We start from the raw sequence: 17,380 nt of genomic DNA, 5'->3' as shown, positions 1-17,380 counted from the left end.
TGTACAAGTGTGTTTATGTATACATCTATCTATCTATCCTCTATCCCCTGTCTTCTAATTGTGGTAAATCCTGTAAGGTGGGGAATGGGATAGTCTGAAGAAATATGCTGCTGGATATTTTGGGTAAGCAAATTTAATTGCACTCAGATGCATTGGATATAAGTGAATCACTCAAATGAGTTATTTAATATTATATAGAAACAAATTAAAATTTTATGTAGTTGAAAATAATAGGTAGTTAAAATAATTGTTGTTGTTTGTTGTTTTTGTGTCTTTTTTGTTTATATATACTATAGTGTGAATGTTTATGTCTCCCAAAATCATATTATAAAATCTAACTCTGGAAGTGATAGTATTAAAACATAGGGGCCTTTGGGAGGTGATTAGGTTATAAGTGGGATTACAGTCCTTTTAAAGGAGACCCCAGAGCGTTCTCTTGATTCATTCATCATGTACGTTTACAGTGAGAAGATAGCCATCTATGAGGAAGTGGGCTCTCCCTGGATCTGCCCATTCCTTAGTCTTGAACTTCTCAGTTCTAGAACTGTCAGAAATAAATTCCTGTTCTTTATAAGCTATTCAGTCTATATCATGTCCGTTATAGCAGCCTGCATGCAGAACCTGCATGCAGAAGGCCACTATGACCTAAAACGAGACCAATAAATATAAAGTTTCAGTAAAGTCAGTTGGTACAATGTTTTTTTTTACTTAGACAAGACATGCTGCTTCATGTTAAACCTTGATATTGGATATGTTTCTTGAAGGGCCACATCTTACTCCTTTGTGTGTTTTCCACAAAGTCCAGGATGATGCCTTACACAAAGGTAATATTTTATAAATACTGTTGGAAATATATACTTCTCTAAAATCTTATTTTGCCTACAGATTACTTGGATCCACTTTGCCTTGTGTAGAATATTTGAAATATATTAAGAACAGAATGTCTCTCTAAATAACATTTAGAATCATCATTAAAAGATTGGTAGCAGACTGAAGGAAAAGTCCAAGAAGCTGGCAGAAGCAAAGGACCAAATTTTTGACCTGGCAGAAAAGGATTGGTAAATAAGGAAACAAATCCAAAGAAAGAAGGAAGAATGATGAAACATGACAATGAGTTTAGGAAAGTCATTGACTCCAAGGAATAGAAAGAGGTGCTTATTGTAGGAGAAGTAGGAGTGAGAGAAAAAAAAGAGGGCTGAACATGGATTTGAGAATTCAGAGCTAAAACTGTCCCTCATCTGGGAGCAGAAACAGAGATCCAGATTCAGAGGCAAGAAGGACTCACATCACCATCCACAGAAGCATAGAACAACAAGACATAGTTTCATTCCCTCTGCAAAAGCTATCAATGGAGGAATTCTCTTTACCTAAATATGCGTGGGAGTGTAGTTTGTACATAGCCAAGTCACTTACCTCAAGAGGACAAACTATACCAGCTCTCGAAGCAGGCCAGATAGCTCAAGCAACACCAGCCCAAGCCAAAATCCATTTCCCCTGCATTTGTGAACAATGACAGAGCAGTGGTTCACGTCTAGAACTAGGACGTATTCAGAAGTCAAAGATTGTGTCATGGATTGTGCCTATCAGTTCAGAGGCGGCCTTCAGCTCAACTCATGATCCCAGGGTCTTGGCATCGACTCTGTTCTCAGGTTCGCTGCTCAGGGGTAAGTCAGCTTTTCCCTCTCCAGCTCTACACCCTGATTGTGATCTCTCTGTCTCTCTGTCAAATATGTGCATGTGCATTGTTTGACAAAAATACAAAAACATAACCGGGGTACAAGGATTGACTGTGGCCAGGGGATGTTTTCTTTAATTTGGACCTAGATCTCTATGGAAGGCAGCCAGGTTCAGAGAACCTCCCACCATCCTCAAATGCCAGACCTTCGCTCAGAGCTCCAATGTTCATTCTCCAGTTCCTTGTCTTCCTGAATATCCTCACCAACCTGTAGCATACACTGTCTGTGGCTCTCTAATGGCCCTTTGTTGTCCCACTGTTCATCTTCTGCTGCCTCCATTAGAACACGCCCATCTTCCACAAGAGGCACTGTTTGCTTATCCCATGAAACCATTTGGGGGATGTTCATGAGAGGGTGAAGGCAGGCTTGTGCTGTCACATCTACATGTACTTCTCCAGAGGGTATCTGCAGGACCCTGTGGGAATGCTCCAGGTTCTTTGACATTTGAATCCTCTTCAATGCGTCCTTTTGAAGATACAAGTTGTCTTCCTGAAACGGGCACGGAAGTCTTTCAGATGGCTTCACTTGGGCTATGGGTCTTTTCCAACATGCTCCATGCTTGCTCCTGTGGACTCCAAGTACATGAGTCTATTCTGGACCTAAGGTTCTAGGATGTAGAATCTGCCTTTGGTACATCGTCAGTTTTGAAGATTTGGAAGTCATTTTGGCTCGATTTCTAGAGACGCTACAGGTACTCGTTATAAGGGCCGCTAGGCCAGAGGGAGTCATTTTGTGTTTCAGCAGTAAACTTATATTGAACCCATGCAGTAAACTAAATTGACCCTACTCCTCCCAGAGGAGCTTACTCTCAAAGCCTAGATACAAGGGTGAATCAGGCCAGGAGAAGACATCCCATTAGAGGGGCACACATATATCTACTAGGGTAAATTGAGATCCAATTGTCCACCCATGTGTTACCTAGCATTTTTGTTTTTGTGGTGTAGCAGACTTAGCACGACTGTGCAGTTTTTTCTGTATTGTTATCTCATTGGCCAACTCTGTATAGCCTGGCTAAACTACCGCTATAAATGTTAGTCTGTGAGGCTGGGAGTGGTCGCCTCTTTGCAAGAGAAGGCCCTGACCGGTCAATATGATTCTCGATGCTTTGTGCAAAATTAACGTTTGCTTGAACTTCACTTTGTATCAGTCTCGCTCCTTTGAATAAGGACCCTATCTTTGGAGGGCCACCCGAATTCAAATGATGAGAACTGAAACAGCATTGGAATTTTTGGAAAAGCCTCTGGAGGTAAGATCATGGGATCCTGCATGGAGCTGCAGGGTATGGCCCACTGGTAGAAGTTGGCAGCAGCCATGCTCCCCAGAGCTGGTGTGGATGCGGAGATGCCCCATCCTCTGCTGGTAGGTCGTATGGGGGTTCAAGTCCCCCTGGGTGGTCAGGGGGTTCGAGTCCCCCTAGATGGTCAGGGGGCTCGAGTTCCCCGTTGTGGTTAGAGGGGGTTCAAATACCCCTAGGTGAACTCCAGGGGGTTCGAGTCCCCCTGGATAGTGAGGGCGGTTTGAGTATCCCTAGACATTCAGGGGGTTCAAGTCCCCCTGGGCGGTTTGGGGGTTCGAGTCCTCCTAGGCGATCAGGGGATAAAGAAAGCCCCCACCAGTGGCAGGTTATGGGTAAGAATCGTTGGGCCTACGGTTGTCTTTGCCTGGTCCTTTTGTTGTCTGTTGTATTGTTTGTTATGATTGAAGGAATGGGGCAAGCAGAGAGTAAAGGGACTCTGACTTTCATCTCTCTGTTCTTCATAATAGATGTGAGGCTTCTCACTCACTTATTTCGTGTGTTAAGGGCTATGACTGTAGCCAGCTGGGGTTAGTCTAAGAGTGAGTTAAGGTGCCCATGCTGATGCTCATTGGAGCTGAGCATGGAATATGAGTGCCTAATGGACCACTTTTGGTAAGCAGAACTGGCACTGTGGGATGAACCGACCTTGAGCCAAAGACTTTAAAAAATATTCCCCAGCAGCTGCCGAAACCCCCTTTGTTTTGGGGAATTCTTTGCCTTCTCTGGCCTGATGTGGACTGCCTAGCCCCTCCCCCTTGTTGGCGGGAGAGCATGGCATCTGAAGTGGAGATAGTTATTTGTCTGTCTCAAGGTTTTAATGGGTAATTGTTAAAGTGGCTTCCAAAGTCTTTGGTAACCTGAAACTGTGAAGGGTTGCTTGAATGACAAATGGAATTAAATTCGTTGGACATGTAGGTCTTAACCAAATGAGATATAATGCTAGACCATTAGGTCAAGATCTCATCTTGACCACCACACACGCTATCGCGGACCTTCGTAGACTCCAACTGACTGATGGATGGTGAACACCCGAGTGACAGGGTATCAGGCCCTCCTCCTCAACAAACCAAGAGTGATCTCACAGCCACAAGTGGTGCTAAACCCAGCCACACTGCTCCCAGAGGAGCTGGCTGAACATCCACACAACTGTGCGGAGGTCCTAAACCAAGTCACAGGAATAAGACTGGATCTCAGAGACATGCCCTTCCCAGATGCAGACATGACTCTGTTCATGGAAAGAGGTATGTGAGGTATGTGAGGGCTGTGGTAGTTTATCCTGAGCAGGAATTCTGGGCAGCACCCTGCCACATGGAACTTCGGCACAACAAGAAGAACTGATTGAAATCACTAAGGCACTGCAGATGGCTAAAGGTAAAACCACCAACATCAATACGGACCACAGGTATGTCTTTGCTACTCTCCATATACATGGAGCTACTTACAAAGTAAGGAGCCTATTAACAGCAGAAAAAAAAGGAATTAAAACAGAAGAGAAATATTGGGACCCAAAAGAGGTGGCTGTTATGCATTTCTTGTGACACCAAAAGGGGACTGATCTGATTTCAAAAGGAAACCAATTATCAGATCGAGATTTAAAGCAAGCAGCCTGAGAAACAATGCAAGAGCTGGTTACACACCTGGATCTATCCCTACCAGATAAACTGGAGTATTCAGAGGAAGATTTAAAGTATTTACAAAAATGGCTAAATTATATTATAAAGGAGACTGGGCTAAGACTAAAAGAGGAAATTTAATTCTTCTTCGAAGACTAGGTAAGAAGTTAGTAGACCAGATACATCAGGGTACTCACCTGGGGTCACTCAAACTCAAGGAAATTCCAGGCTTCTAAATTACGGTGTATGGTTCAGGATATAGTTGATAGATGTGCTCAGTGCCAGGCAGTTAATGTGGGAGGAACTAGAATTGGAAGAGGGAAAAGAGAAAGAGGTAAGGTACCAGGAATTTATTGGAAATAGATATTACAGAAATAAAACCCGGAAAATATGGGGACAAGTATATGTTAGTTTTTGTAGATACCATTTCAGGCCAGGTTGAGGCTTTTTCCGAGAAACATGAGACGGCAGGAGTGATAGCCAGAAAGCTACAAGAAAAATAATTCCTAGGTCTGGGCTCCCTCTCACGGTTGAGTCAGACAATGGCCTTGCATTTTCAGTTCAGTCTCACAGGAATTGGCCAAGGCCCTGGGCACAAATTGGAAACTACATTGTGCCTATCAGACCTAGAGTTCTGGGCATGTAGAGAGAATGAACCGGACTCTTAAAGAGACCTTGACAAAACTAACCCTGGAGACAGGCAGTGGATGGGTGGATCTGCTTCCTTTCACCCTACTCAGGGCAAGATGTACGCACTATTTAAACAGGGTGACCCCATTTGAAATGTTTGGGAGAACCTCTGCTCCCGCTCTGTTTTCAGCTACAAAAGGTTGCCCTAGCAGAAATGACTGATCAGTCTGTACTCCAGTCACTGCAGGCATTACAGTCTGTATTAAAAAAAAAAAATATGCAGGGATCCAGACTGCCCACACTGGTATGGAGACGGAGGTGGAACCACTTCCTTTCCAACCCAATCACTTGGTTTGGATATGACATTATCAAGTGGGGAGCTTGGAGCCTCGCTGGATGGGACCTTTTACTGTTACCCTGACCACACCACAGCAGTAAAAGTAGAACGCATCAGGGCCTGGATTCACGCATGTCACATCAAACGAGCCAAGGATGAAGATGACCCCAAAAGGTGGAAGCCACAGCCAAAGATCCCGTTCACTGTGGACTAAATCTAAGACTGAAAAGACTATGAGTTTGTTGTTGCTCCTATTTTTACCTGTTTATGTAAAGTATAGGTAGTTAATTAGATAAAGGAAATTAGAAAAAAAAATGGAAAGGGTTCTATGAAGCGGTAAATGGGTAAGTCATCAGCTGACTGTGCACTAGTGTCATTTACACTAGTGTAAATATACAGCCGACTGTACACTAGTGTCATGTACAAAAGAAAATGAGAGCGATAAAAATGTTAGAATTACATGCTCAATAAACCCTTTATAACCAGAGAATGTAGAACTGGATGAAAAGTCAAGGATTGGACTAATCTCCAAAGAATAGGGAGGAATGTAAGAGCCTGGGTGGCCAGAGGGAATCATTTTGTGTTTATGCAGTATACATAGATTGACCTCATGCAGTAAATTTAGATTGATACTGCCCCTTCCAAAGGTATTTACTCTCAAAGCCTAGATATAAGGGCAGGTCAGGGCAGATGAAGATATCCAGTCAGTGGGGAGCTTATATCTACTAGGTAAATTGAGATTCAATTGTCCATCCGTGTGTTACTAGCAGTTTTTTTCTATGTCTGGCAGACCTAGCACCACTGTGCAGTTTTCTCTGTGTATTGCAATCTCAAGGCCACCTGTGTATAGCCCAGCTAAACTACATCTATACATGTTAGTCTGTGATGCTGGAGGGGGTCGAATTTGGAAGAGAAGGCCCTGACCAGTCAGTATGATTCTCGATGTTTGGAATGAAATTAAGCTTTGCTTGACCTTCGCTTTGTATCAGTCTTGCTCCTTTGATTAAAAACCCTAACACTTGTGTCTGCACTGTGGAAGACTCCAGACATGTCTATGTCATGATTGGGGGTGTTCCCTTTGAGCTTTCCTTGGGTGGCCCTTCTCCTGTTCAGAAGATTGGTGAATGGGTGGGAGGGCCTAACCCTTGTGCAGGGCTCAGATTCCCTCCCCTGAGTTTTGCTTGAGGCCTGATTGTTACTTGACCTTTCCTGGCTAAGATGGAATGGTGGATTCTTGCCTTTCTCCGAAATCCAGAGGGCTGGTGCTGACAGTCAGGACCAAACACTATGAATCGGGCCATGGAGATGGTGATACCGACTCGCTTCACAAATTGCCTTGGTGAGAGACCCAGGCGGCTCCAGCGGTTTGGGATGGCTAGGGGTCCTATTGGCACACCCATGAATACTCCAACCAAGTGTAGTGATCAGGCATGGGTTTATGAGGATTGGTTGCTATGACCTCAAAGCATTGTGACATCACAGATGCTGGCTTCACTGAAGCAGCTGTCCCTCTCCCATGACCTTGGTATCCTATGGCTTTAGGTAGGAAGCCCCGGGAAGGATAGAACAAGAGCCCTCTGAGCCTGATCAGGAACTCAGGTTGTCTTGTGGGTTAATGTCCCATTTCCCCTTTCTAGATAAATAGGAAAAAAATGATGTTCATTATACCTTCCTTTAGGCCAACATTTCTCCAGAGACAGCAAGGTGTCCTATTTCCAATACAATTTCTAGATCTCAAGAAACAGTGAGGCATCTTGGGTACCAACAGCTCTCCATGGGGTTTGTCATCCTGTGGGTGAGCAAGTCCATTGTCAGTGTCTTTTCCCAACGGGTCAGTGATGACTAACGGACAGAAAGTCCCTTTTTGAGGAAAAAGGTGAGGGCATGGATATATGGTACTGCCTTTGTCCTCATCTCCTAGAGTTCTGAAACACAAGGTTAAGGGATTAGGGCTCTGTCTACCTGGTTTTCCCTTAACTTTGCAAAGTCTTCGAGGAAAGTGACGTTCTGATCAGAGCTAACTCTTCAGGAAGAGGCCTGGACCGCACCTGTTGTCATCATTAGTTAACTGTACTTGTAATGGAACGGGTATAGACATGTTGACCAAGTCTCTTTAGTCAAAAGGAAAGGGATGGCCTATATCGACGTCTTGCAAAGCCCACTTGAGCAGAACTGTGGACTGAGCCTCAAGGTCCTTGCAGACTAGTGATGAAGAAGGTGTGGTCCATCTTGGTAACAGAGTATTCCTCAGCCATCGGGGAGGATGAACCCCTGGACCTTACATTGACATGAACTTCCCATGTCTGGGTGATGGGAAATGGAAAAGACAGGCAGAACAATGGAAATATCATATAGCTTTCCACAATATGTTCCTCAGGAGGAATACCTTGGCTCTTAGTAAAGGAAAGGAAAATTGAATGGGAAGAATGCAGAGAAGGAGACCCACCAAGAGTGACTCAGGACTCTGAGAACCAAGCTGAGTGTTACAGAGAAGAGACACATTCAGGGAATAAGTGAAATGCTTAATGGGTGTTCAGGAGCTGTGGCATATATTAGGAAAAGCACTAGGTCGCACATGAAACTAAAAGATCCATGAATACTGTGTCAAAAAAAAAAATGACAAAAAAATTCCAAGAAGAATTCTAAGATTTTCAACAAAAAAATTCAGAGAAAAACAATGTGACCCTTTCAAAACCTAAAGAAGGCACAGGGAGAAAAGGAAAGAATTATAATTTTTATTATCTTTCCTTATTGAAATGGCATGGGATTTGTTTCCTAAAATGTCCTTATCTGAATTGGGTCTTTATCCTTGTAAATTAGAGTCTACCCACCTCTTCCATTTCTGAAATTGATGAGAAGACATGACATTGCCTTCTCTAAATACCTAGAAGAGTGGCCCAGGAAAATGACTTGGACCTGGCCTTCTGTGTGCTGGCAGGTGTTTGATTACTGCTTCAAACGCTTCAGTCACTACTAGAGAGCTGAGATTTTGTAGGTTTCCTGACCTAATCGTGGGATTTTCTATGTGTCTGGGAATTTAACCTTTTCTCTCCGGTCTTGGATTTGCTAGCATAAATGTGTGTATGTGCCTCTTAGGTTATTCTTTTTTCCTTTCTGCCAGTTGTCATGTGGTTTCATACTTTCAGCTGTGAGCTTGTCTCCCTGCTGTATCCCAGTAATGGCTTCTGCAGTTTGTTCATGTTTTCAGAACTGAAGTGTGAGATCTCCGGATTTTTTTTTCTATTGGTTTGTTTGTATTTCCTTTATTTTGATAATCATATATATGATTTCATTTTTTCTGCTAACTTTGGAGTTAGGCTCTTCTTCTACTTGCTCCTTCAGGCATCCAGTTAGGTTCCTTTTTTTTTTTTTTTTTTTTTTCGTTTTTTTTAAATTTTGGAAATGCATGCGTTTAACCCTTTATGGTTTCCCAATAAAATGTTTTTGCATCACCCCATAAGTTTCTTGACATTCCTTTGTTCATGGCTATTTCTGCATTTCCTTTGGATTTTCTTTGTTGATTCATTGCTAGGTCGTGAGTGTGTTGTGTTTTCCAACCTTTAGGGTATGGCTGTATTTCCAATTTGAAAGTGATATCTTCCCGTTTTCATACCTTCATGATCATAAGAGCCCAGGATAGGTTTTGACTTCTCTTTCATGAATTACGACTGGATTTGGACTCGAGCTCATGACCTGCAATAGACAAAGTTAGGTCTGCCGCTGGGAAGAACAACATATCTTATTGTCCTCAGAGACGCAATCTTACTCATGGATCCCCAAAGTTCAGGTGGTCTCCAGAGCCCATGTGGACATCTGTTATTCCTTACCACCATTCCACCAAATGATCTGTGCTGTGCTTAACGTGGATATCATAGTCCCCAACAATATTGGATTAAAGTCCCCATCTCCCTTCCTCTCTGATCATATGCTTCCAACGTTTAGATACAGCCATGTTCTGGTATATATGTTGGCAGTTCTTCCAGGTTTCTGATGTTTTGATGCTCCATTATAACAAAACACCTTCCGCTCTCTTTTGTCTCTGAAAGGCATAAAATCACTCTAGATGACTTAGGCACAATCACTTTGGCTCTCTTCTCCTTGGCAAGAGCATAACCTACGTTTCCAAATTTCTTCACTTTCAAGCTATGTGTATTTTATAGTCAAAGGAAATCTCCAATGGGCAACAGAGGTCGAGCTTGTTTAATATTTGTTGTTTTTTGATGGATCCTTTCTGGTTTTGTTTGTTTGTTTTATTTTATTTTATTTTATTTTATTTTATTTTATTTTATTTTATTTTATTTTTTCGAATTTCAACCACACCTACAAAATGTTTGTATTGACGGGAGACTTTCGTCCTGAATGCTGAATGAATTATTGTTCGGTAAGAAGTTCACTTTCTCATTTCGGTTGAATTCTGACTTGAATTCTCTGTGCCTTTCCCTTTTATGGTATTTTCTTTGGGGATGCTTTATTAGTGCGATTTCTCACTTCCTCCCCCTCTTTCTCGTGTCTTCTCTGTGTGTGTGTTCGTCTGTGTGTGCATGTGCATGTCTTAATGTGTGCGTGGTCTGTGTGTGTTTCACAAAAAACTTATAATTAAATTCCAGAGGTAGGAATTGGGTCTCTTAAGGTTAGCAATTCAATTTGACATGCCTTAGAAACTCACATTCCATCCGTTTCAAGAACATCTTCTGCAAGCAATGTCATCATTTGTACTCTTCCATAAACACGTATTCTCACAAAACTGCCCTCAAACAAACACCACATTTTGTGTCCCTATTAGAATCGTATTGTTTGTCCCTATACCCCTTGATTTTTCATATGTTTCTTGAGTGTCTTGAGGGAGTGAAATCGTCTGTTTGTTTTCTTTCTGAGAATGATAGATATGACAGAGCCCAAAGCTCTCTGCAAGCCTGTCACATGAGACATATGGAAGAATTCATTCTTGCTTAAGTCTCAGTAAGAATTTGCGGTGACATGGGGGACAGTGAGATGGTAGTAGTGTCTAACAACCTCATGCTTGTCTTCAGCCATGAAAGCAAAAGGAAGATGACAACAATAACGGAACCGGGGGGAAATTGAACTGAAGCCTACACAGTAAACTCCACAGAGTAAGAGATCAGAGGTCGCAGAAACTATGGGAGAAGTTTGGAGACATGGCTCATGGGAGATTTGGGTGGTTCGTGCATCAGAGGGCAGTGATATCATGCAAAGGACAAAGGCACAGGAGAACAGGGCCCACTGGGAACCCACAAGGAACCTGTTTCCCAGTGCAATTGGCTGTGATGAACAGAGGGTCTGAGTTCTTGACAACACAATTCTTGAGGGGTGGAGTTTTTAGATCAGCGGGCTTGGCAGAAATTGACTCGAAAGAACACCGTGTTTTCTTGTAGGGGACACGAACAAGCAACCAGGTGCAGACAGCCTGGAGACCATGATCAGAAACAATACCAGGAGATGTAGTTGGAGGAGAGTGGGTCCTGGCAGTGCATCCGTGAGAGGCAGTGTTTGTGGAAATGATTCAATGGGTGCATAAGAAATGTTCGGTGCTCAAACCAGTAGCAACAGGACCGAGCATGGTCAAGACAGGATGGTGAGACATTTGCTGCCTACCCTGTCAACACGAAAACCCAACCATGGAACACTTGGAGGAATGCCTTCCTCAGTCCAAGATGCTTAGTCCAAGGAGAACACATTCTCCCATAGGGGACAAGAAGAATGCCTTGACCACATGCTCTCTTCTGAACACAGCATTCTGCAGGCCTGCATTCTATTCGGTTGTGGAAGGTCTCCTTTCACACTCACACTAGACCCTACTAAGTGAAACCTCAGCATATTTAGCCCGGGCCCTAACACACCAAACGCCCGGCAAGGAGGGCCATTGCAGTTGACTGGTGTCAAGGACAGGGTCAGCCATAACACAACAGCAGATGGCATGCATCACACACACACACACACACACACACACACACACCCATCATCCCTTAAAGGCCAGCACTTGGTCACTCCTGATTTCCTCTTCTTAAAGACATTAACCTCAGGATGGAAAAAGAATGAGCATTCAGAATACGGAGAGGTAGACAGAGACTTATATCCAAGGCAAAGATGGAAGAATCCACTGACGCCAAGGTAAAAGAACAAGAAATGATCACGGCTAGGCAATCAGAGAGAAACTTCTACTTAGAACACGCCCGATGGGGTATAGAAAGCAGTGGCCTGGATACTTCCTGTACATCAGAAAACATAGAAGATATCAGAGAGTCTTGAACCACAGAGATAAACTGATAAAGATAAATGAACATAAATAGCTCCTAAAGAGAAGATTGGTAGGAGACTGGATGCAAAGTCCGGGAACAAGGCAGAAGTAGAGGATACAATGAGTGACCTGGAAGAACTAGTCTAGACAATAAGGAAGCAAATTCTAAAAGAGAAGGAAGAATGACGGGACATGACAATGAGCTTAGGGAATCATCATCTCCAGGAATTGAAAGAGGTGCCTCTTGTAGGAGAAGTAAGAGTGAGTGAAAAAAAGTGGGCTGAACATGGATTTGAGAAATCGGGGCTGAAAATGACCCTCATCTGGTAGCACAAACAGAGGTCCACAATCAGAGGCACAGAGGACTCCCATCACCTTCCAAAGAAGCAGAGCACCAAAAGACATAGTGCCATTTACCCCTGGAAAATCTAGGCATGGAGGAATTCACTTTAGCAAATAGGTATGGGAGAATAGTTTGTCCATAGCCCAGTCACTGACTTCAAGAGGAAATGCTATACCAGCTCTTGAAAAAATCCGGATAGCTCAAGCAACACCAGCCCAGGCCAAAACCCTTATCCCCTGCATTTCTGAACAATGACTGAGCAGCAGTTCTTGTCTAGAACCACGAGGTTCTCAGAAGTCAACGGTTGGGCCCCAGAATGTGTCAATCAGTTCAGAGGCAGTCTTCAGATCAACTCATGATTCCAGGGTCTTGGCAATGACTGTGGTCTCAGATTCTCTGCTCAGGGGAAAGTAAGCTTCTCCCTCGCCAGCTCTACCCCTTGATTGTGAACTCTCGGTCTCTCTGTCTAATAAGTGCAAGCGCATCGTTTGACAAGATAACAAAAACAAAACCAGGCACAATAATTGACTGGGGGCAGAGGATGATTTATTGAATTTGGACCAAGGTTCCTATGGAGGGCAGCTAGGTACAGAGAACCTCCCACCATCTTAAAATACCAGACCTTCGCTCAGAGCTCCAATGTTCATTCTGCTGTTCTTTCTCTTCCTGGATCTCCTCACCAACCTGAAGCATCCGCTGTGTGCCACGCTGTACTGACCCCTTGTTGACACATGTTCATTCTCTTCTGGCTCCATTATAACATGCCCATCTTCTACAACAGGCACTGTTTGCTTATCACATGACATCATTTGGCTGGGGGTCATGAGAGTTAGAAGGCAGGCTTGTGCTGCCACATCTCCATGCATTTCCACAGGGGTAGCTGCTCCACCCTGAGGGAGTACTCAAGATTCTTCCACATTCGAATCCTCTTCAATGCGTCCTTTTGGACATAAAAGTTGTCTTCCTGAAACGGGCAGGGAAGACTTTCAGATGGCTTCACTTGGGCTATGGGTCTCTTCCAACATGCTCTACGTTTGCTCCTATGGACTCCAAGTACATGAGTCCAACCTGGACCTAAGGTTAAGGGTGTAGAGTCTGCCTTGATGCATGGTCATTTTTGAAGATTGGGAGGCATTGTTGGCACTGTTTCTGGAGATGCTCGAGGTACTCGTGTCCTCGCTGTGGAAGACTCCAGACATGTCTTTGGCACGGTTGCGGGGGTTCATTTTGAGCTCTCCTTGAGTGGCCATTTTTCTGTTCAGAAGCACTGTGATAGGGTGGGAGGGCCTGACCCTTGTGCCGGGCTCAGATTTCCTCCCCTGAGGCTTTGCTTGAGGCCTGATTGTTTCTTGGCCTGTTGTGGTTAAGATGGAATGGTGGATACTTGTCTTTCTCTGGAATCCAGAGGGCTGGTGCTGATAATCACGACCAAACACTATGAATTGGGTCATGTAGTAGGTGACACCGACTCGCTTCGCAAACTGCCTTGGTGAGAGACCCAGACAGCTCCAGCGGTTCGGGACGGCCTGGGGTGCTCTTGGCCCACCCACGACTACTCTAGCCAATTGTAGTGATCAGGCGTGATAATGAGGAGTGGTTGCTATGAACTCAAAGCATTGTGACATCACAAATGCTGGCTTCACTGATGCAGCTGTCCTTCTCCCATGACCTTGGTGTCCTAAGGCTTTAGGTAGGAAGCCATCGAAGGACAGAACAAGAGCCCTCTGATTCTGATCAAGAATTCAGGTTGTCATGTGGGTTAGTGTCCCACTTCCCCATTCTGGAAAAAGCGGAAAGAAAATGATGTTCAGTATACCTTCCTTTAGGCCAACATTTTCCCAGAGACGGCAAGGTGTCCTAATTCCACTACAATTTCTAGAGATCTCAAGAAACGGTGAGGCCTCATGGGTACCAACAACTCTCCATGGGTTTGGAAATCCTGTGTTTGAGAGCATCCTTTCTCAGCGTCTTTTGCCTATGGCTCAGTGATGACTAAGGGATGGAAAGTCCCCTTTTGAGGAAAAAGGTGAGGGCATAGATATATGGTGCTGTCTGTGGTCTCATCTCTTAGTTTTATGAAACACACGGCTAATGGTTTAAGGCTCTGTCTACCTGGCTTTCCCTTACACACCTTTGCAAAGTCTTAGAGGAGAGTGTCATTCTGCATCAGGGCTAAACCTAAGGAAGAGGCCCGGACAGCACCCGTTGTCATCATTAGTTGTTCTTGTTGCGTTAACGGGTATAATCATGTTGACCATGTCTCTTTAGTCAGAAGGATAGGTATGGCTAATATCGAAGGCTTGCAAGGCCAATTCGAGAGGACCTTTGCAGTGAGCCGCAATGCCCTTGCAAGGACTAGTGGATAAGGAAGGCTTGGTCCATTTTGGCAAGCAGTATTCCTCGGCTGTCGAAGAGAATGAACGCCCTGGACCTTGCCTTGACATGAATGTCCCATGCCTGGCTGATGTGAAATGAAAAGGCAAGCAGAAAAAGGGAAATATCATATGGCTTCCCACAATATGTGCCTCCTAAGGAATACCTTGGCGCTTTGTCCTCTTCAATAAACACATATTCTCATAAAACTGCCTTCACACAATCACCACGATTGGGTGCCTCATTAGTGTCGTATTATTTGTCCTTATACCCCTTGCTTTTTCATATGTTTCTTGACTGTCATGAGGGAGTGAAATCATCTGTTTGTTGTCTTTCTGAGAATGATAGATGTGACGAAGCCCAATGCTCTCCGCAACACTACCAAATGAGGCAAGTGGAAGAATTCATTCTTTCTTATGTCTCAGTAAGAATTTGTGGTGACATGGAGGACAGTGAGATGGTAGTAGTGTCTAATAACCTCGTGCTTGTCTTCAGCCAAGAAGGCAACAGGAAGATGACCACAACAACTGCAACGGAGTGGACATTGACCGGAAGCCTACAAGGGAAACTCGACAAGAAGAAAGGTAGTCGCAGAGACTAAGGGAGAGGTTGGAGACATGGCTTATAGGAGATTTCGTTGGTTCATGCATCAGATGGCAGTGATCCCTTGCAAAGGACAAATGCCCAGGAGAGCAGGGAATGCTGGAAAACCACAAGGCATCTGTTTCCCAGTGCCATTGGCTGTGACTAGAAGAGGGTCTGAAGGGCACGAGTTCTTGACAACACAAGTCCTGAGTGCTGGAGTTTTCAGATCAGCAGGCTTGGCAGATATAACGTCGAAAGAACTCCGTGTTTTTCCTGCATAGGTCACCAACAAGCAACCATGTGCAGACAACCTGGAGACCATGATCAGCGACAATACCAGGACACGCAGTGGGAAGATGGTGGTCCTGGCAGTGCATCCATGAGAGGCAGTTTTGGTGGAGTTGTATCAATGGGGGCATAAGAAATATTGGGCTCCCACACGAGGAGAATCAAGACTGAGCTACTGGCCAATACAGGATGGTGAGTACATTAGCTGCCTACTCTGCCCACACGAAATCCCAACCATGGAACACTTGAGGGACAGCCTTCCTCACTCCAAGTTGTTTAGTCCAAGGAGATCAGACTATCCCAAAGGGGACGAGAAGAATGCCTTGAACACATGATCTCTTCTGAACACAGCATTCTGTAGGTCTGCGTTCTGATGATTTTGTGGAATGTCTCCTTTCACAGGCACACCAGAGCCCACCAAGGTAAACCTCAACATATTCAGCCCAGGCCCCAAACACACCAAACGGCAGGCAAGGAGATCCACTGCAGATTGCTGGTCTCAAGGACAGCGTCAGCCACAACACAAACATCAGATGGCATGCATGCCACACACACACACACACACACACACACACACACACACACGATAAACCTTAAGGGCCCTTCCTTGGACACTCAATGATCTCTTCTACCTAAATAAATTAACCACAGGATAGAAAACAGTATAAGTATTTCGAATACAGAGAGGATACAGAGATCTAGATCTAATATAGATGGAAGGATCAATAAATGCCAAGGAAAAAGAACAAGAAAGGATCACGGCTAGGAAATCAGAGTGAAGCTTCTACATATAACACGCCCGATGTGGGTTTGATAGCAGCGGCATGGATCCTCCCTATACATCAGAAAACATAGAAGATATCAGAGAGTCTCGAACCACAGAGATAAAACTGATAAAGGTAAAAGAACCTAAAGAGCTCCTGAAGAAAAGATTGGTAGGAGACTGGATGCAAAGTCTGGGAACGTGGCAGAAGTAGAGGATCCAATTAGTGACCTGGAAGAACAAGCCTAGAAAATAAGGAAGCAAATTCTAAGAGAGAAGGAAGAATGACGGAACATGACAATGGGCTTAGGGAATCATCATCCAAAAAGAAAGTAATAGGTGCCTATTGTAGGATAAGTAATAGTGAGAGAAAAAAAAGAGGGCTGAATATGGATTTGAGAATCAGGCTGTCAATGACCCTCATCTAGGAGCTGAAACAGAGGTCCAGAATCAGAGGCACAGAGGACTCTCATCACCTTCCACAGAAGCAGAGCACCAAAAGACATAGTGTCCTTTCTAGACAAGAACCAGTGCTCTGTCATTGTACAGAATGCAGGGGATACAGATTTTCCCTTGGGCTGGTGTTGCATGCTCTATCCAACCTCATTCAAGAATGGGTATATCTTGTCTTCTTGAAGACCGTGACTTGGCTATGGACAAACTATTCTCCCGAGCATATTTTGGTTAAGAGAATTCCTCCCTTGCTATATTTTGCAGGGGGAATGACACTATGTCTTGTGATGCATTGCTTCTGTTGACGTAGATGGGACACTTCTGTGTCTCTGAATCTGGATCTCTGTTTCTGCTCCCAGATGAGGGACATTTTCAGCTCTGATTTCTCAAAGACATGTTCAGCACTTTTTTTTCTCTCTCACTCCTAGTTCTCTTAAATTAGGCACCTCTTTCCTTTCCGAGGAGTTGATGACTTCCCTAAGCTCATAGTCGAGTTCCACCATTCCTTTTTCTCTCTCTGGATTTGCTTCTGTATTTTCCAGTATTTGTCTTCTAGATTACCAATTTGATCCTCTGCTTCTGCCACCTTCCTGACCTTTGCATCCCTTTTGTTTCCAAACTTTTCATCAGGGACTCCTCATTTTATTATTTAAATCACTTTTATCTCTGTGGTTCGAGACTCCCTGATGTCTTCTGTGTTTTTCTG

Source organism: Mustela nivalis (assembly GCF_964662115.1).
Source record: "Mustela nivalis genome assembly, contig: HAP1_SCAFFOLD_592, whole genome shotgun sequence".
Lineage (NCBI taxonomy): Eukaryota > Metazoa > Chordata > Mammalia > Carnivora > Mustelidae > Mustela > Mustela nivalis.
The sequence above is the reverse complement of the archived record's forward strand: the minus strand, read 5'-3'. Positions refer to the sequence as shown.